This window comes from Dendrobates tinctorius, unplaced genomic scaffold, assembly GCF_039654945.1.
Source record: "Dendrobates tinctorius isolate UK_male_01 unplaced genomic scaffold, ASM3965494v1 ptg000104l, whole genome shotgun sequence".
In the NCBI taxonomy this organism is placed as follows: Eukaryota; Metazoa; Chordata; class Amphibia; order Anura; family Dendrobatidae; genus Dendrobates; species Dendrobates tinctorius.
In genome coordinates, this window is record NW_027361772.1 from 11,126,670 (window position 1) to 11,148,549 (window position 21,880).

At 45.4% G+C, this 21,880-nt stretch overlaps 1 protein-coding gene across 1 annotated transcript in view; it reads left to right on the plus strand.

Moving 5' to 3' along the window:
- ADGRL1 (adhesion G protein-coupled receptor L1) overlaps positions 1-21,880 on the plus strand; it is a 511,328-nt gene that overhangs the window by 367,006 nt on the left and 122,442 nt on the right. The window lies entirely within an intron of this gene.

Sequence of the window (21,880 nt, forward strand, 5' to 3'; positions counted from 1 at the left end):
AAAACTCCGCCCACTCAGCAATTTAATTGGTTCCTAAAAAGTGGGCAGGGTTTATGCGGTAGGTGGGCAGCGTTTTGGGCTCCTGAACATGTATGCAATAGGGATTCATTTAGGATCCAAAAAGAGCCGGCTCTTTTTGGTGAGCGGAGCCGTGAGAGCTGGATCACCAAAAAGAGCCGGACTGCCCATCACTACTCTCTGCCTTCCTCCACAGCCACGCTCTACATGCACCACACACGGTGACGCCGGGACTAGGAGAGAGAGGTGCACAGATTGTTCGTTCAGCCGGAGTGGCCGGAGTGGGCGGAGCTAGAGCGGAGCTGCAGCACCTGTGATTGGGCGACCTGTGGGGGCGTGGCCTAGCGCGGGCGGCCGGAATGGGCAGAGCTTGCTGGAGTGGACGGAGCTAGAGCGGAGCTGCAGCGCGTGTGATTGGGTGGCCTAGCGCTGTAGAAGCCGGGGACTAAATTTAGGCCGGGAAGCTGCTGGGGAGAGGGGGGATAGCACAGTTGGCGTCGGGGAGCGCCGACTGAGTCGGGACAGGGCTGGGAGGGTGCCGGCACTATTCGGCCCCTGTCCTGTAGACTGTCTTCCTCACAGCCCCACTCTACATGCACTGTTCTGCTGTATCCGTCCTCAGCCCTGATCTCCAACCGCGTCCCACTCTGCTGCTTCGTGATTGGTTGGTGTCCCACTCTGCTGCTTCGTGATTGGTTGGTGATACACACACACACATTCAGATTTATATATAGAGATATGCTTCTTTAGCAAATGCTTCTAGAGTCAGAAGTCATTGGATATAAGAAAATTGTATGTTATCTACAGAAATGGCCTTTCTAACAAGCTTGCTTCCATGTTACAATAGCAGTCTGACATCATTTGTCACCTTGAAGGGCCCTCTTGTGTGTGAACAATACCATGGCTGATGTATAATTTACATAGAGTGATAATTCCCTGCAAATAGCTTGTGTGTGCAGTTCCTTGGAAATTGCTTGGAACTCCTACAATATGCATGTAACGCGATCCAATCTGCGGCCCCATAATGTTGTCTCGCTGCTGACTGTTGCTCCTTTATGGTAAGAAGCCTGAAGACCTTCACAGCATTGGGGCTGCTGTATAAGACCATTATCCTCGGTAAATGTAAATGGAGGCTCGGAAATTGTCAACTTCTATCGAGTTGCAGTAGATTTATATGTGTCTGGTAAACATGGGTGACAACCAATATGGCTGATATAACATCTCCAATAGAAGTTGTCAGCCAGATTTCTGGAGGCTGCAATGAGAAATCTACAGATTTTGGCCGGAGTCACACTAAATGTAAGAAAAATCCATCTGTGTCTCCCTGCCGAGTGTCATGTGAATAAAATCCGATTTTTCACACCTAACATCCGATTTACATCCGAATGCAATGCGATTTTAACATGTATTTTTTCATAGAGCAATTCTGTAAGCCATTTACACATCGTTTTCAAAGGAAAAATTTGTCAAAACACACAAACACACACACACACACATACACATATATATATATATTGTAAGGAAGCTGGTGGCCATGTAGTCAATGGGAGGTATGTGTCACAGAGATGGCTGCTCCCTGCGATGCAACCTGGACCTGGATGTTGCTAAGTGCACCTGTGTCTGGATTGCGGGTAGCTATAAGAGATGGGAGGGTCTGGCTACCCATGTCCATGCCCAACCACACCCATTTAGCACTGCTGATCACACTGACTGGTACTGAGAGCACAGTGGCTGGCATTATGGACACAGTGGCTGGTACTGTGGGCACACTGACTGGTACTGAGGAAAAGAAAGAAAGAAAACAGAAAGAGAAAAAAAGAAAACAGAGAGAAAGAAAGGAGAGAGAGAAAGAAAGAACAGAGAGAGAAAGAAAGAACAGAGAGAGAAAGAAAGAACAGAGAGAAAGAGCAAGGAAGAAAAGAGAGAGAAAGAAAGAGGGGAAAGAAAGAACAGAGAAAGAAAGAGGGGACAGAAAAAAGAAAAGAGAAAGAACAAATGAAAGAAAGAAAGAACAGAGAGAGAAAGAAAGAACACAGAGAGAGAGAGAACAGATAGAAAGAAAGAACAGAGAGAGAAAGAAAGAGGGGAGAGAAAAAAAGAAAGAAAGTAGATAGATAGAGAGAGAAAGAAAGGGGAAAGAAAGAAAGAACAGAGAGAAAGAAAGAGGGGAAGGAAAGAACAGAGAAAAAGAAAGAAAGAAGGGACAGAAAAAGAAAAAACAGAGAAAAACAGAGAGAAAAAAAGAGGGGAAGAAAGAACAGACAGAAAAAAACAGAGAGAAAGAAAGTACAGAGAGAGAAAGAGAAAGGAAGAACAGCAAGAGAAAGAAAGAGGGGAAAGAAAGAACAGAGAGAGAAAGAAAAGGTAAAGAAAGAGGAGATAGAAAAAATAAAGAACAGAGAGAGAGAAAGAAAGAGGGGTAAGAAAGAACAGAGAGAGAAAAAGAGGGGACAGAAAAAAGAACAGAGGGAGAGCGAAAGAAAGAAAGAGGGGAAAGAAAGAACAGAGAGAGAACGAAAGGGGAAAGCAAGAACAGAGAGAAAGAAAGAAAGAAAGAAAGAAGGGAAAGGAGAGAAAGAAAGAACAGAGAGAAAGAAAGGGGAAAGAAAGAACAGAGACAACAGAGAGAAATAAAGAACAGAGAAAGAAAGAACAGAGAGAGAAAGAGCAATTAAGAACAGAGAGAAAGAAAGAGGGGAAGGAATGGAAGAACAGAGAGAGAAAGAAAGAGGGGACAGAAAAAAGAACAGAGGGAGAGCGAAAGAAAGAGGGGAAAGAAAGAACAGAGAGAGAAAAAGAGGGGACAGAAAAAAAGAGGGAGAGTGAAAGAAAGAAAGAGGGGAAAGAAAGAACAGAGAGAGAAAAAGAGGGGACAGAAAAAAAGAACAGAGGGAGAGCGAAAGAAAAAAGAGGGGAAACAAAGAACAGAGAGAGAAAGAAAGAACAGAGAGAGAACGAAAGGGGAAAGAAAGAACAGAGAGAAAGAAAGAAAGAAGGGAAAGGAGAGAAAGAAAGAACAGAGAGAAAGAAAGGGGAAAGAAAGAACAGAGAGAGAGACAACAGAGAGAAATAAAGAACAGAGAAAGAAAGAACAGAGAGAGAAAGAGCAATTAAGAACAGAGAGAAAGAAAGAGGGGAAGGAAAGAAAGAACAGAGAGAGAAAGAAAAAGGGGACAGAAAAAAGAGAAAGAAAGAAAAAAGAACAGAGAAAGGAAGAAAGAGGGGAAAGAAAGAACAGAGAGAGAACAGATAGAAAGAAAGAAAGAACAGAGAGCGAGAAAGAGGGGAAAGAAAGAAAGAACAGAGAGAGAAAGAAAGGGGAAAGATAGAACAGAGAGAGAAAGAGGGGAAAGAAAGATAGAACAGAAAAAGAAAAAAGAGAATGAACAGAGAGAGAAAGAAAGAGGGGACAGAAAAAAAGAACAGAGAGAGAAAGAAAGAACAGAGAGAGAGAAAAAGAGGGGAAAGAAAGAAAGAGGGGAAAGAAATAGCAGACAGAGAGAACAGATAGAAAGAACAGAGAGAGAAAGTACAGAGAGAAAGAGAAAGGACGAGCAGAGAGAGAAAGAGGGAAAAGAAAGAAAGAACAGAGAGCGAAAGAAAAAGGAAAGAAAAAACTGAAAGAAAGAGGGGAAAGAAAAAAGAAAGGAGAGAGAAAGAAAGAACAGAGAGAAAGAAAGTGGGGACAGAAAAAAGAACAGAGGGAGAGCGAAAGAAAGAAAGAAAGAGGGGAAAGAAAGAGGGGGAAGAAAGAAAGAACAGAGAGAGAACAGATAGAAAGAAATAACAGAGAAAGAAAGAACAGAGAGAAAGTACAGAGAGAGAAAGAGAAAGGAAGAACAGAGAGAGAGAGAAAGAGTGAAAGGAAAAAGAAAAAAGAAAGAAAGAACAGAGAGCGAAAGAAAGAACAGAGAGAGATAGAAAGAAAGAGGGGAAAGAAAGAACAGAGAGAGAAAGAAAGAGGGGACAGAAAAAAAGAACAGAGGGGAAAGAAAGAACAGAGAAAGAAAGAGGGGAAAGAAAGACAGAACAGAGAAATAGAGAGAGAGAAAGGAAGAGGGGAATGAAAGAACAGAGAGAGAGAGAAAGAACAGAGAGAGAAAGAAAGAAAGAACAGAGAGAAAGAAAGAAAGAAAGAGAAAGAAAGAAAGATAGAGGTGAAATAAATAGAAAGAAAGAAAGCAAGAAAGAGGGGAAAGAAAAAGAAAGAACGAAAGAAAGAAAGAGGGCAAGGAAAGAACAGAGAGATAAAGAAAGAACAGAGAGAGAAATAAAGAACAGAGAGAGAAAGAAAGAGAGGGAAATATAGAACAGAGAGAAAAAGAAACAGAGAGAGAAAGAAAGAACAGAGAAAGAAAGAAACAGAGAGAGAAAGAAAGAACAGAGAAAGAAACAGAGAGAGAAAGAAAGAAATAAAGAAAGATTCTATAAAGATACTATAGCAGCCCGGCTCCCATTATAATGCCCACCTGAGCCTCCCGGTGCAGGACATACCATGATCCACTCACATGGCCGGCATCCCAGATTCCAAGACGATTCCGCTGCCGCGCTGTCAGAGGAGGATCTGAAATATTCCCTGAAGTGCCTCCATGGTTTCGTCACAATCTCCTCATGAAATTACCTCATTTCCAGTCAGCTTCCAGCACATCACTTCCTGTGGACCGTCATGTGCGAGTTTTAAAGTGCTCCTCATGGCTCCGCTGTGTACTCCTGTGTCTACGGGAGAAGCAAGCTCCCGACCGGGACAGCGGGGCAGATTCTCTAAATCGGGACTGTCCCACTGGATTCCAGACAGTTTGGAGGTATGAATGCTCCCCACCATAAACCTTGTACAAGCACGGTTCCGCACACCTCATACTCACATGGTTCCGCTTTGTATGCCTCGTACACACTTGGCTCCGCTTCATACATCCCGTACACACACGGCTCCGCTCTCCATACACACATGGCTCCAATCTGCACACGCCATACACACATGGCTCTGCTCCGCATACCCCATACACATGCGGCTCCGCTCCGTACACCAAGTACACAGGACTCCTGTCCGTACACTTTGTACACACACGGCTCCGCTCCGTACACCTCGTACACACACGGCTCCCCTCTGTACACACAAGGCTCTGCTCCGTACACACACGGTTCCACTCCATACACCTCGTACACACACGGCTCCGCTCCGTACACCCCGAACACACATGGCTCTGCTCCGTACACTCCGTACACACACGGCTCCGCTCCGTACATCTCGTACACACGCGGCTCCACTCCGCACACCTCGTGCACACACGGCTCTTCTCCGTACACCTCATACAAACATGTCTCCATACACCTTGTACATGCGTGGCTCCACTCCGTACACCTCGTATGCACACAGCTCTGCTACATCCAGACTGTAAACCCCTCCTGACCCCACACAGAAACTTCACCTCATCCAGTACCATTACAACCAGCACAGCAGAGTCCTGCATACACGGAGGCCCCTGATCATGTGACCCCCTGACTCCTCCCCTCCTGTGACCTCATCACAGGTCCTGTGTGCACAGCCACAGAACAGCCTAGCGATGTCATTGCAGGCTGTGGTGGGTGTCTCTGGGAGGGAGAGGATGTGGTCGGTGCATGGGGGGCGTGGCGGCTCAGTACAGTGCGGGAAAAATAGAGTCTTGGGCGGGACGCTGGTGGGGGGGTTAAAAACTAAACTGTCCCGCGAGAATCGGGACAGTTGGGAGGTATGATGTTAGTTACTGATGTAATTGCATTCTGTATCATGCTGTTATCTCTGTTACAGTGCCTTGCGAAAGTATTCGGCCCCCTGGAACTTTTTAACCTTTTCCCACATATCATGCTTCAAACATAAAGATGCCAAATGTACATTTTTGGTGAAGAATCAACAACAAGTGGGACACAATTGTAAAGCTGAATGAAATTTATTGGTTATTTTAAATTTTTGTTAAAATTCAAAAACTGAAAAGTGGGGCGTGCAATATTATTCAGCCCCTTTAACTTAATACTTTGTTGCGCCACCTTTTGCTGCGATTACAGCTGCAAGTCGCTTGGGGTATGTCTCTATCAGTTTTGTACATCGAGAGACTGAAATTCTTGCCCATTCTTACTTGACAAACAGCTCGAGCTCAGTGAGGTTGGATGGTGATCGTTTGTGAACAGCAGTTTTCAGCTCTTTCCACAGATTCTCGATTGGATTCTGGTCTCGACTTGGCCATTCTAACACCTGGATACGTTTACTTGTGAACCATTATATTGTAAATTTCTCTTTATGTTTGGGATCATTGTCTTGTTGGAAGACAAATCTCTGTCCCAGTCTCAGGTCTTTTGCAGACTCCAACAGGTTTTCTTCAAGAATGGTCCTGTATTTGGCTCCATCCATCTTCCCATCAATTTTAACTATCTTCCCTGTCCGTGCTGAAGAAAAGCAGGCCCAAACCATGATGCTACCACCACCATGTTTGACAGTGGGGATGGTGTGTTCAGGGTGATGAGCTATGTTACCTTTACGCCAAACATATCGTTTGGCATTGTTGCCAAAAAGTTCGATTTTGGTTTCATCTGACCAGAGCACCTTCTTCCATATTTTTGGTGTGTCTCCCAGGTGGCTTGTTGCAAACTTTAAACAACACTTTTTATGGATATCTTTAAAAAACGGCTTTCTTCTTGCCACTCTTCCATAAAGGCCAGATTTGTGCAGTGTACGATTGATAGTTGTCCTATGGACAGACTGTCCCACCTCAGCTGTAGATCTCTGCAGTTCATCCAGAGTGATCATGGGCCTCTTGGCTGCATCTCTGATCAGTCTTCTCCTTGTTTGACATGAAAGTTTAGAGGGACGGCGGGGTCTTGGTAGATTTGCAGTGGTATGACACTCCTTCCATTTCAATATGATCGCTTGCACAGTGCTCCTTGGGATGTTTAAAGTTTTGGAAATCATTTTGTATCCAAATCCAGCTTTAAACTTCTCCACAACAGTTTCACGGACCTGCCTGTCGTGTTCCTTCGTCTTCATGATGCTCTCTGTGCATCAAACAGAACCCTGAGACTAACACAGAGCAGGTGCATTTATACGGAGACTTGATTACACACAGGTGGATTATATTTATCATCATTAGTCATTTTAGGACAACATTGGATCATTCAGAGATCCACAATGAATTTCTGGAGTGCGTTTGCTGCACTGAAAGTAAAGGACCCGAATAATATTGCACACCCCACTTTTCAGTTTTTGACTTTTCACAAAAATTTAAAATAACCAATAGATTTTGTTCAACTTCACAATTGTGTTCCACTAGTTGTTGATTCTTCACCAAAAATTTACATTTGGTATCTTTATGTTTGAAACATGATATGTGGGAAAAGGTTGAAAAGTTCCAGGGGGCCGAATACTTCCGCAAGGCTCTGTATCTGCCAGTACTGATACACTGTTTATTTCCTTGTAGTTTTTACCAGTTATCATCCACCATTGTTGTTCACTCTTACCAAGTTCACTTCATCATCTCAATAAATATAGACTTAGGCTAGGTTCACATCGTGTTAGTGGCATCCATTCAACGGATGAGTTAATCGGATGCGCTAACTCTGATATCCTTTTTGGCATTCTTTACCGATAGCGCTAACGCATGGTAGCATTGCATTACCATGCATTACCATGCATTAGCAATACAGGTCTATGCACAGCGAACGCATCCGTTCAATGCACGTTAGACTTAACGCACCCGGAAACGCGGTAGATCGCGTTCGAGGGTGCGTCACAAAGTGACGCATGCTGATTTGGACATCCGTTAGGATGCGTTAGCATAATAGATGTCAATAGGTGCGTTAACGCATCCGTTATTTTCGTCAGCCTTAAGAATCCATACAGTCTTTTTACTGGGAAGAGGATGAAGGGTTTAGCCATATGCTGGAATCCACACAGTATCATACGTGGAGGTAGGCAGAACATGCCACATACCTCACCTGGGTGGTTACAGCCTACCTCATGGAGGTGTGTTTGGCGCATGGAAGTGAGTGTTGGGGAGTCCGTCAGGGTGGACAGATTTCCATGTGTCCAGGCTGGACACTACAGAGTGGTCTGTGACTTGGGAGGTAGTAGGCCTCCTGTGTTTGTGGCTCCAGACTGAGCGATCGAAAACACAAGGTCAAGTCGACCTGTCATTGGCTACAGCAGCACAAAGTGAAGGTTCTGGAGTGATGATCTCAGTCCCCTGAACTTAATATCATTGAGCCACTCTGATGAGATCTCAAGTGCATAGTTCAGTTCAGCCCAGGAATTTACAGATACTGGAGGCTTTTTCCAAGAAGAGTGGCAGCTTTTTACCATCTGAGAAAATAAAGAACCTCATCCACAACTACCACAAAAAACCTCAATCTGTCATTGATGTTAGAGGGGGCAATACACAGCATTAAGAAATGGGGTATGTAAACTTTTGATCAGGGTCATTTAGATGTTTTGGGTTGTCATTATTATTTAAAAAGAGCAAACACAGTAGTTTGATAATAAATGGCTTCACCCAACCACTAACCATGAGTGGAGAATAAGTTTTTGTGTTATCATTCATATTCTCTGAAAAAAGGCCAAGAAAACAAAAAGTATGCAAGGGTATGTAAACTTTTGAGCACAACTATATATATATATATAATAGATAGATTATTTTACTATATATAGTAAAATCACACTGACAGGTTAGAATAGAATAGACAGAATATGTAGATATACATAGAATACATAGGTATATAGATGTCAGTGCACACACATACTTTATATATGTATTTATATTACATACATAGCTAGATAGAAAAAAAGTCAGCAATTCATCTGCCGTGTTCTGTAAAATCACTGCAGGAGCCAAAAGGATAGAAGAGATGCTTACATAAAGTAAATACATATAGAATAGATATATAGATGCCAGTGACAAATACAATTAGTACAGTGGATGTGCATACTTAACCTTTACTGGTTATTAAAATGGGGGACCCCAAAAAAATGACATAGGGTCCCACTATAGTTAATAACCAGCAAAGACTATTCAGACAGCTGTGGACTGATATTAATAGCCTAGGAAGGAGCCATGGATACTGCCCCGCACCAGGCTAAAAACATCAACTCTTAGCTGCCCCAGAAAAGGCACATCTCTAAGATGTGCCAATTCTGGCACTTAGGCCGGAGTCACACTGGCGAGGAATACGGGTGCGTGAGAGGCGCAAAAAGCACGCATTAGACACGGACCAATGATTCTCTATGGGGTCACTCGCACCAGGCGTATATTTCTCCTCAGTATCCTACGCTCCGTGCCACTCGCTGCATGCTGCGATTGTCAGCGTACTACGCCCGTAGTACGCCAATGCAAGTCTATGGGTGCGCAAAAAATACGGATTACACACGGAGCACACATGTGACCTGCGAGAAATACGCACCCGGTGTCTTTTAGCAAAGCCGGCAATTCAGTGCACGATACAGTAAACTCACACTGACAGGTTTAATAAAGAAATGAAAGAATAGATATAGACACATAGAATACATATACTGTATATATATATATATATATATATATATATATGCATTCTATGTGTCTATATCTATTCTTTCATTTCTTTATTAAAACTGTCATAGGGCTCCATTATATGTCCATTTTGCAAGCCTGCGAGAAAATCTCACCATACGGATGCCATACGGATTGCATACGGATGCTGACATGCGCAAAATACGCGACCACACCTTGATTACGGATGACATACGGAGCACTGTTTAGGGGTCTGTCATCCGTATTACGCATGTAAAATACTGACCGTATTTTACGCAGGTTAGTGTGACTCCAGCCTTAGCCTCACTCTTCCCACTTGCCCTGTAGCGGTGGCAAGTGGGGTGATAGTTGGGAGGTTGATGTCACCTTTGTATTGTCAGGTGACATCAAGCCCCGAGGTTAGTAAGTCAATAAGACACCCCTCTTACTAACCCCATAGTTACATTATAAGAAAACACAGACACCCGGGAAAAGTCCTTTTAACCCCTTAAGCCACAGAGAGGTATTTTTACATTTACATTTTCATTTTTCGCTCCCCTTCTTTCCAGAGCCATAACTTTTTAATTTTTCCGGCAATATGGCCATGTGAGGGCTTATTTTTGGCGAGACGAGTTGTACTTTTGAATAACATCATTGCTTTTACCATGTCATGTACTAGAAAGCGGGAAAAAAAATTCCAAGTGCGGTGAATTTGTTAAAAAAAAGTGCAATCCCACATTTGCTTTTTGTTTGGCTTTTTTACTAGGTTCACTAAATGCTGCCATTATGATTCTCCAGGTCATTACGAGTTCATAGACACCAAACTTGTCTAGGTTCCTTTTTATCTAATTGGTGAAAAAAATTCCAAAGTTGCAAAAAAAAAAAAAAAATTGTGCCATTTTCCGCTACCCATAGCGTCTCCACTTTTCGTGATCTGGGGTTGGGTGAGGGCTTATTTTTTGTGCGCCAAGCTGACGTTTTTAACGATACCATTTATGTGCAGATACGATCTTTTGATCGCCCCTTATTGCATTTTAATGCAATGTCGCGGCGACCAAAAAATTGTAATTCCGGCGTTTCGATTTTTTTCCTGCTACGCCTTTTAGCGATGGGGTTAATTCTTTTTTTTAATGATAGATCGGGCGATTCTGAATGCGGCGATACCTAATATGTGTATCTGTGCTTTTTTTTATTGTTTTATTTTGAATGGAGCGAAAGGGGGGTGATTTAAACTTTTTTTTTTTTTTTTCATAATTTTTAAAACTTTTTTTTTCATTTTGGCATGCTTCAATAGCCTCCATGGGAGGCTAGAAACATACATTACATGATTGGCTCTGCTACATATAGGCGATGAGCAGATCGCCTATATGTAGCAGAATTACAGCATTGCTATGAGCGCCGACCACCGGGTGGCGCTCATAGAAATGCCTCATTAACAACCATAGAGGTCTCTAGGAGACCTCATATTGTTATGGCAATACATCCCTGACCTCCGATCACATGACAGGGTCAGCGATGCGCGTATTTCCGGCCGCGCGGCCGGAAGCTCTAGTTAAAGCCCTCTGTCAGCGTTTGACAGCGGGATTTAACCTGCGCCTATTGCGGGCACATGTCAGCTGTTGAAAACAGCTGACATGTCCCGGCTTTAATGCGGGCACACCACCGGAGCCCTCATCAAAGCGGGGGGACTGCCATTGGACAAACTATTGTGTCCAATGGCAGTAAGGGGTTGATTGAAAGAATAAACCATACCTACGACCTCGCCCATTCCACCAAAGCCCTTGTCATCTGCAAATGAGTTAAAAAAACAATATTCCTAACCTTTCCGCAGAGATGTTACTAATCCATTTGTCCCACAACGGTTCCAGTTCTGCTACACCTAGATGGCAGGCTGCATGGTTGCATGATGCGACCATACAGTCTGTCATCCTGCAAACCTGCAAAGACACTGAGCACCGTGTGCTCAGAGTCTCTCTGTGAACTCCTATCACCTATCTACCTGATGGCACCGCGAGGGGGACCTAGGCTAGGGACACAGAGTCAGCTGCTGTTCAGTGGCGAAGGCCAGTTAGGTAGCAATGTCAAAACTAAGAGGGCAGCAGAGGTAAAAAAAATGTTCAGGAAGGAGAAGCGTCAATAAAAAAGCCTAAGTCAAAACCAGAAAGCTCAAATGCAACACGGGAGCAGAATCCATACACCTAAACCGGGGAAGCACAAAGCTACATCTGGCAGCTTCCAGCAGTAAGCTGGAAGCTTAAAGAATCACTCCTATCAAAGTTTATATCTTCTTTATATATTGCAGTCATATTATATAACGCTCTGTACTTACAAATTGCTCGTTCTGCCTTTCTATCCAGTTAATTCTGATCTTTTCTCTGCTCTATGTATAAACAAGAAATCTCTTGTCCCTGCATGTATCATACCTCTCTTCATCTCCTGACCCAGCTGCTCTTCCTCTCTCCTGCCACAGACTTTTGCAGTGACTCATGACTCATACAGGGAAAATTGACCTAACGGAAAAGAGAAGAATTATGTGGGTAGAAAGGCAAAAGGAGCAATTATAAGAACACAGTGCTATATAACGGTAATATGATGACTGCAATATATTAACAGCATATATATTTTTTAAAGTATACATTTAACACAAAAAATAATTTAACAATAAACAAAAGGTGATTTTCTGAAGATACATATTGATAGTAGGGTATGTAGGCAAGATTGCCATAGCTAGTTATATGTGCATGATGGGTATGTATGTGATTTGTAGGGCTCGGATATTGAAATTGATGGAGGCAAAGTGATACTACTCTCTTTATGGTAAAGCTAATGGGGTACAATCATCTGCAGACAGATTGTCCATAATAGAACATGAACTATAGGAAAGTTCTACAGGTGGACTCATCGAGACAATGAAATGTTATCCCTGTTCAGTACATGTGGGGTTAAGTCGTATTGAATCCTGTGTCTCTCCAATGCAGGATAATGGTTTGTGCGAGTCTCGGGGAAGTGCGGGTGGTTAGGGATTATTATGCTGTATGGGACACTGGCAAAAATAGCTTGTTGATGTGATGTTATACAGATGTTTTGCAGCGGAGAAAACAAATTGAGATGATCTGCAGCTTAGAGACGCGGCGCGGGGCGGCTGTTATGTTTTGTAATCTTGTACTTCGGGTTGTGACTATGATTTTCCATTACAGACGTGAAAGGCTCTGGAGGGATCACAAAGGTACCAAGAGCAATGATCTGCAGAGATCTGATCAAGAAATAGGGTAACATCCACTAAATCACAAAGAAGAGGGTGCAATAGTCTGCACGGCTCATTGTTCTCTTGGCAGTGCTCTGTAATTCTTCATTACATTTTGATCCAGTTTAATTGCCATTAAGGGGGGATAGTTTCATTCTAATAATTTAAGGGCAAGTTAGACATATAAGAGTTAATTAGATTTTTTTTTTACTGTTGAATATGTGGGGGGGGGTGTAAGTCTTTTTGGTGCAATGTTCGGCAGCCTTGGTAAGGAAGGTCATCAGTTCTCTCAAAGTACAAATCTTCAAAAAGGTCAGATGAATATGTCAATGTTCTATAGGTCTCTCCATGATTACAGAGGGCTGGTTTATAGTGTTGGTGGTACAACGCTCTGCAGATTCCCTGACTGAAATGAGGCTTAGGCCAAGGTCACACTTGCGAGAAACCCGCCCGAGTCTCACACTTCAATACCCGGCACTGCCGCCGGCACTCAGGATCGGAGCATGCGGATGCATGTATTTCTATGCAGCTGAACACTCCGGTCCGAATGCCGGTGGCAGTGCCGGGTATTGAAGTGTGAGACTCGGGCGGGTTTCTCGCAAGTGTGACCCCGGCCTTAGTAGTACAATGCTCTGCGGCTCTAAGAATAATTTAAAGGGATAAGCCGTATTCATTTCTACATGGATTGTGATGGTGGTGCTAAATAGAGCTCTTGTGATAATGATGATTTTTAAGGATAAACGATCCAATCGTTGAACAAACTTTTTTGCTTGTTTGTCGAGTGATCCCCAACATATTCACATCGACCAGTTATCTGTTGGCAGAGTGATCCCCAGCATGAACACATGGGCCAAAATACAGTATCTCAAGTAATCACCGGCATTTACAAATGTACATACTTCACACTAGACCTTGGAAATCAAGATCACAGAGTCTGGAGGAAGAGTGGAGGGGCACACATTCGAAGCTGCTTGAGGTCTAGTGTGAAGTCTCCACAATCAGTGATGGTTTGGGGATCCATGTCATCTGCTGGTGTAGGTCCACTGTGTTTTATCAAGACGAATGACAGCGCAGCCGTCTACCAGGAAATTTTAGAGCACTTCATGCTTCCCTCTGCCGACAAGATTTTTGGAGATGGAAATTTCATTCTCCAGCAGGACTTGGCACCTGTCCACACTGCCAAAAGTATCAATACCTGGTTTACAAACAACAGTATCACTGTGCTTGATTGGCAGCAAACTCGCCTGACCTTAACCCCATAGAGAATCTATGGAGTATTGTCAAGTGGAGGATGAGAGACACCAGACCCAACAATGCAGACGAGCTGAAGGCTGCTATCAAAGCAACCTGGGCTTCCATAACCCCTCAGCAGTGCCACAGGCTGATCGCCTCCATGCCACGCTGCTTTGATGCAGTAATTGATGCCAAAGGAGCCTGGACCAAGTATTGAGTGCATTTACTGAACATACATTTCAGTAGACCAACATTTCGTATTTTAAAATAATTTTTTCAAGCTGGTGTTATAAAGTATTCTAATTTCCTGAGATAATGACTTTTGGGTTTTTATTGGCTGTAAGCCATAATCATCAACATTAACAAAAATAAATACTTGAAGGCCGGGGTCAGACTTGCGAGAAACTCGCACAAGTCATGCATGTCAATACCCGGCACTACCGCTGGCACTCGAGACTGGAGCGTGCGGCTGCATAGAAATACATGCAGCCACATGCTCCAGTCCGAGTGCCGGCGGCAGTGCCGGGTATTGACATGCGAGACTCGTGCGAGTTTCTCGCAAGTCTGACCCTGGCCAAAATAGATCTCTCTGTGTGTAATGACGCTATATAATATATGAATTTCACTTTTTGCATTGAAGAACTGAAATAAATTAACTTTTTGAAGATATTCTAATTTAGTGAGAAGCACCTGTACTTTGAGATTTGTGATTTGACTGCTGGGCAATGACACATTTACCGGTACTCTGATCGATCTAGGCTTGTTAATGAGGACCGATGGAACATATACAAGATAGATTGGTAATTTGATTGTTCTCTCCCCATACAGTACAAGTGACCAGCAGCACATCCCCTGTATACAAGAGGCAATGTGCTGCAGATAACGATTTTTTTTATGCCGGCACATAAATGATCTAATCCTCCCATACACAAATGTTTTGCTTTTTCATCGGATGATCATCAGCAAGTTTGCATGGGCTGGAAATGGCGGTCACTGATTATCAGCCTATCTAAATGCACCTTCAGATTTACGTTTTTTTGCGTATGAGTTCTATCCGTGGCTTTTGTGGAAAACATTTGTACTTGTGATAGTCTATTGGGCCATTCACATGACCGCGATTTTTTGTGGACTAAGAAGTTCAAGGAAAATCGCAGAAATATGTCAGATTATGATTCAAGGGTTGGATCAAAATCGGCAATGCAAGTCTGGGTCCGTGAAAAAAATCGGACCCGTCTGATTATCACAGACTGTCAGAAAGAAGAAGGATAAACTTTTTTCCATGTGTGAGAAAAACTGACTACACTCTGATCAAACTCTGAGAAACGTGAGAAAACACTGATGTCTGAATGAGGCCTTACAGTCGGCAAATGGCCAGGCGAGCATTGGCCCTTAAAGGTGCATATAGATGGCCCGACAGTCAGTGAACGAGCGTTTGTGAGAACATCGTTTCTCGACTATCGGACCATTTAAATTTGACAGCAGCAACCCGATGAATGACCAAAAGGCTTAGATCATTGTTATCGGCAGCACATCGCTCCAAGCAAACAGAGGATGTGCTGCCGATAACATGTACTATATGGGGAGAGAGCGATCATATTAACAGTCTGTTCCCATCAGTATTCGTTGGCGTGTGTGAACTTGTAGCTACACGATCGGCGCTCGTTATGTTCCATTAGGCCTCATTCAGATCTCTGTATTTCACGTACACATCCAGAGCTGGCATGTCACTCTCCATAAGGAGAAACCTTCCCCCTTAGACCTCAGTCCAGAGCCTCTCATCTAGCCAAATCAGTTCTCATACTTTGCACTGATGAGAGCCAATAGCTCGAAACACCGTGTCTGCAAATTGAGATTCAGATGTGGCATATTACAAGACTTGTTAAAGGGTTGATTGTGACTTGTAGGATCGCTACTACCAACAGGTGGCGCTATAGAGTTCAAGTACTCTTTTTCTCTGAAGAGGCAATTTGCATATGATTTTCATGGAAATTGACCTATGCATGTCTATGGGATGGTGAAAATCACGTACCGCACGTAGATGGCATCGGTCTACAATATGTGGGCTGTCCGTGGCTATCACTCTCGTGGATGGGAGAAGCTTTGTTTTTATTTTATTTTAATTATTATTTTTTATTATTTATTACTGCGCACTATTTATATATATATTTTTTTCATTTTTAGCTCTGTTTTAGTTTCATTTTTTTTATTTCAATTTATATTTCTCATACGCGAAAATCACTGACTACACACCGAAAACGTCAAAATGAAAAATCGCTGAAGTTGTTCACATATTGCGACCTAGATGCATTTTTCTTTTTAACACCAGTATCTGAATACATAACAAAAAATGCTCCACGTTTCCGGAAAATAGCGTCGAAAATAAAAAAAAACGCATCTGGAATGCATGGTGCGAACTCGGCTCTAGAACAAATGTTATATAAACGGGCGAATGGTGCAACGCTCTGCAGATCTCTGAACGGAGGAAAAACTGTCTGTCGTGCAATAGTCTGCAAAAGCCGGTGGTGTATGACTCTGCAGATCTGTTACTGCAGCAGGCAGTGAAGGGGTTAGTAGTATGTTGCCCTCCAGATCTGCGTTATTCTCCTGACACACCGCTATTTAATGACACCTGATCTCGGCTGATGCAACCGCCGAGGCCCCCCTGACACGCAACCATCCTGTGTACACACAGGAGCACACATTCTGATACACCAGCGCAGCCTCTAGCGCACAGGTATAGATGCTGCTGTATCTGATCATAGTTGGAACTACAACCCTCATCATCCAGGTTCAGTAACGGCTGGAGAGCTGCTCGCTGCCCGGCAAGGTCTATGTAAAGCCGCGCTGATCTGCAGCTACTCCCATCACAGGCGTGAACGATGCTGTAGATGTAATGTCCTGACCTTTATTCAGGCCCATACAATGTGTGTACATCCAGCGAGGATAAGGAAAGGTCTCCGCCGGATAGTAAACAGCATAAACATAATAGGCCCGGGTGCTCCAGACATCTCTCCGACACACAGGGCAGGCGCCTCGCCTGGCAGTTGTCTCTAGATGCGGTGGGATGGGACGTAGCACGGTTCAGGGGAACATGTCGCCTCTCCTGATGCGTCTGTTGTAGTAAATCCTCATATCCTCATGAAATAAAAACCTGGATCATTTTATTTCTTAGAGTTTTTGCGTTCTTCTGATCCTACTAAAGAAATTGCCAAACGGTCTGGTCTACATAATGACGATGGCAGCACTGATTGGACACTGTCACATTGTGTAGGGACACGTCCCCCCCAACTAGTAAACACCCATTTATCAATTTATTCATGAGGAACGTACAGCTGTAAGGAAAGATGTTCCAGAATTGTTATATTACGGGGAATAAATGTATTTGTATGTTGACCACCCCAAAAAAGGGATTGGATGCCGTAAAATCCATCCTGTTCGGTTGGTCACACTATCTAAGTACACAATGAAAAATCATTGGATAAAATGACCTATTTGTTTTGGGATAACAGGGAAACTGTTAGGGACTGCGGAACGCAGTAAATATTAAACAACAGAAAGTGCGTTTGCCACCCGGGGTCCACCGTGCAGAGGTATTAAACTGCTGCTATATAATGGCAGACGCACTCTATGGCGGTATAGCACACGCGGGTTATACGTCACCCGATGTGCACTGGCGAGCTCTGTTAACCTCACAGAGATGCCTAAATGCATAAATGCCGAGTCTGTTGACCTCACAGGTCTCAGCGGTGTGCACACACGGTATACGGTCACAGGACTAGGCCCAAGACTCAGGATCAATGTCCGTCTAGACCTATCGTGCGTGCAGCGTCTCGTGAGCATGCCCAGTAGCACGATGAGAGGACTTAGCCTCTGGAGTGGCTTGCTGCCGAGCAGGCTGTGCTACTATTGGTGGTCCAGAGGTGGCAGCAACAACCAGACCCAGAGAACTGGTCTGAGCAGGGGGTCTGGATTGCTGAGATTGCTGTGCAGGTCCCTGAGAGGTTGGAGGGGCATGGGAGACCGCCAGCTGCATGGCTCTGGATTCCTGCTGTGCAGCTGCAGGAACCCAATGCCTAACATTACCTCCCCTCCTAGGGCCCAAGCCTCGCTACGCTCAAAGGCCGCGATCAGGAGCAGAGCGTGGATGTTCTCCACTGGCTCCCAGGTCTGGGCCTCTGGACCATGACCCTTCCAGTCCACCAAATAAAATTTTTTGCCACGCAAAATCCTGCGTCCCACAATGGCATTAACCTCAAACTCATCCGAAGACAAGTCTGATGAGCCGGCAGATGACTCGGAGAACCGGGCCATGTGAACAGGTTTGAGAAGGGACACGTGGAAGACGTCAGAGATGGCCAAATGTGGTGGAAGAGCCAGGTAGTAGACCACCGCGCTGATTCGCTCGAGAACCTTAAAAGGTCCTATGTATCGCGGCGCGAACTTGGTAGGCTCGGCCCACAGCTTGATATTTCGAGCAGAGAGCCACACCAAGTCGCCAGGGGATAAGGTTGGAGCGGGACGCCGATGTGTGTCGGCGGACGCCCTCATTCTTTCTTTAGAAGCTCAAATAGCATCCTGGGTGCGATCCCAAATGTCACGAGCCTCCACTGCCCAGTCTGCCACCCTGGAATCAGTGGAGGACACTGGCATCGGGACAGGGACGCGTGAATGCTGGCCGTAATTAAGAAGGAACGGCGTCTGACCAGTGGAATCAGCCACTGTATTGTTCAGGGCAAATTCAGCCCATGGTAGCAAGGATGCCCAGGCATCCTGCCTGGCAGAGACAAAATGCCGCACGTACGTGATCAAGGTTTGGTTGGCTCTCTCAACCAACCCATTCGTCTCAGGGTGATAAGCGGAGGACAGGTTTAGCTCAATGCTGAGTAGGCTGCAGAGCTCCCTCCAAAACCGGGACGAGAATTGGGGACCTCGGTCACTGACAATTTTGCCCAGCATGCCATGAAAACGGAATACATGTTTTATGAACAGTGTGGCAAGACCACGAGCGGAAGGTAACCGCGTGAGTGGCACCAGATGCACCATTTTAGAAAAATGGTCGGTGACTACCCAGATGACCGCACTGCCACCAGACTTGGGCAAGCCAACCACAAAATCCATGCCAACCATCTCCCAAGGTCTGTCTGCCACCGGCAGAGGATACAATAACCCAGCCCGCCTCTGTCTAGAGGACCTGTTCCGTGCACACGAGACGCATGCCTGTATGTATTCCTTCGTGTCTCAAGCCATGTGCGGCCACCAATAAGACCTTGCCAGGAGTTCTGTGGTCCGCTTATTGCCGAAGTGACCACCCACCCTGGACGCGTGTGCCCACGCGAGAACCTCCAGCCGTAGCTGAGGAGGGACAAAGGTCTTGCCCGGCGGCACAGACTCGAGAGCAACTGGAGCCATGGTCCTAAAACTCTCAGTAGGGAGAATTAGCCGAGGCTCAGCTTCCTCTTCCTCCGCTGAAACCACCGAGCGCGAGAGAGCATCCGCACGGACGTTCTTCTCTTCAGAGAAAGAGTGCAAGGTGAAGCGGAAGAAGAAGAGCGACCACCTAGCTTGACAAGAGTTCAAGCGCTGGGCCGTTTGTAGATAGACCAGATTTTTATGGTCCGTATACACCTGGAAGGGAAACCAGGCTCCCTCCAGGAGATGTCTCCACTCGGAAAAGGCCAACTTCATTGCCAGCAGCTCCCTGTCCCCGATAGAGTAGTTCTTCTCCGCTGGTGAGAAGGTCTTAGAGAAGAAGAAGCAGGGATGCTTCCCACCTTGAGCATCATTCTGGAAAAGGACTGCTCCTGCACCGATGGAAGAAGCATCTACCTCTAGGATGAAAGGTTTATCCACATCGGGACGGTGTAAGATGGGAGCGCGAGCAAAATGGGACTTTAGAGACGAGAAGGCCTTGGAGACTTGTTCAGACCAAGCATTAGGATTAGCTCCTTTCTTTGTGAGAGCAACCAAAGGAGCTACCAGTGTGGAGAAGTGGGGGATGAACTAGTGATAATAGTTGACGAACCCCAAAAAGCACTGCACCGCTTTGAGTGAATGTGGTTCCTGCCAGTCCATTACCGCTTGCAGTTTGGCCGGATCCATAGCCAACCCCTGGACCGAGATGATGTAGCCCAGGAACAGCAAGGACTCCTGCTCAAACTGGCACTTCTCCAGCTTGGCGAAAAGAGATTTCGCCCGCAGACGGTCAAAGACCCTGCAGACGTCTCTCCGGTGGGAGGTCAAATCTGGCGAAAAGATGAGGATGTCATCCAGATAGACCACCACCGAGGTAGAGAGCATATCACGGAAGACGTCGTTAACAAAATCCTGGAAGACAGCAGGCGCATTACAGAGGCCGAAGGGCATGACCAGATATTCATAATGGCCGTCCCTGGTGTTAAATGCTGTCTTCCACTCATCTCCTTCGCGAATGCGGATCAGGTTGTACGCCCCCCATAGATCTAATTTTGTAAAGACCCGGCCCCTCGCAACCTGTCAAATAACTCAGAGATCAACGGAAGAGGGTACTTATTTTTAACCATTATGGCGTCCCTGCATAATCAATGCAGGGACGTAACTCTCCGCTCTTCTTCTGCACGAAGAAGAACCCTGCACCAGCTGGTGACACCGACTTTCTGATAAAACCTCTTGCCAGGTTCTCCCGGATATATTGAGACATAGCCTCCATCTCGGGGAGTGATAGCGGATACACGCAGCCTCTAGGAGGTTCCGTGCCTGGCAATAGATCTATCGGACAATCGTAAGGACGATGCAGCAGAAGCGTCTCCGCAGATTTTTTAGAGAAGATGTCCGCGTACTGATGGTACAATTTGGGAAGCGCGGACAGATCCGCGGGTACTTCAGTGGAAGCTACCTGAACACTGCCCCTCAGGCACCTTCCCTCACAGTCCTTGCTCCAACCCAGTATATTCCCCGAAGCCCAATCAATATGAGGGGAATGGCAACGGAGCCAGGGAACTCCGAGAAGCACCTGGTCGATGCCATCAGGCAAAATGAACAAGGACAAAATCTCACGGTGTGACGGTGAGATTGAGAGACCGAGTTGTGCTGTCTGGTGGGTCACCTGAGATGGTAAAGGTGCACCATTAACCACCCTGATGGTCAGGGGTTGGGGCAGTAACACCAGGGGAATAGCGTGCTTTAGGGCGAAGGTCGAGGACATAAAGTTCCCTTCTGCCCCAGAATCCACCGTGACCTCTACCTTCCAGATGGAAGCCCCGCTATCTAAGGTCCCTCGGAATACTGGTCTGGGAGGAAAGGGTTTCATATTAGTTAGACCACCACCTACGACCACTGGATGTGATCATTTTTTCGACCGCAGAGGACACGTGCTAGCCGAGTGACCAAACGGCCGGCACTGCTAACAACGTGCGGTGCTTCGCACCGGACGTGGCTTGGGGCCGGCGCGAGACACCTCCATAGGTTCAGAAGGTGTATGCTCCTGAGCGGGAAATCTTAGCGGCTCGGAGAAGGTGGGAGCCAAATTAACCCTTTGTCTGGATTGCGTACGTTCCAGCTCGCGCTCCGTAAACCTGAGATCTATGCGGGTGGAGATGGCAATCAATTCCTCCAGACTTGTGGGGACCTCTCTGGTTGCTAGAGCATCTTTGACATGCTCTGCTAACCCTCTCCAAAACACAAGGACGAGTGATTTATCAGGCCACTCCAGTTCGGATGCCAATGTCCGGAATCAGACAACATAATGGCTGACCGAGAGAGACCCCTGTGTTAGAGCCAATAATTGGAGAGAGGTGTCATGCGTGATCCGTGGTCCCAAAAAGACCTGCTTCAGGGCCTTGAGGAACTGAGCAGCGCCCTGAAACATGGGGTCATCACGCTCCCACAATGGCGTAGCCCACTC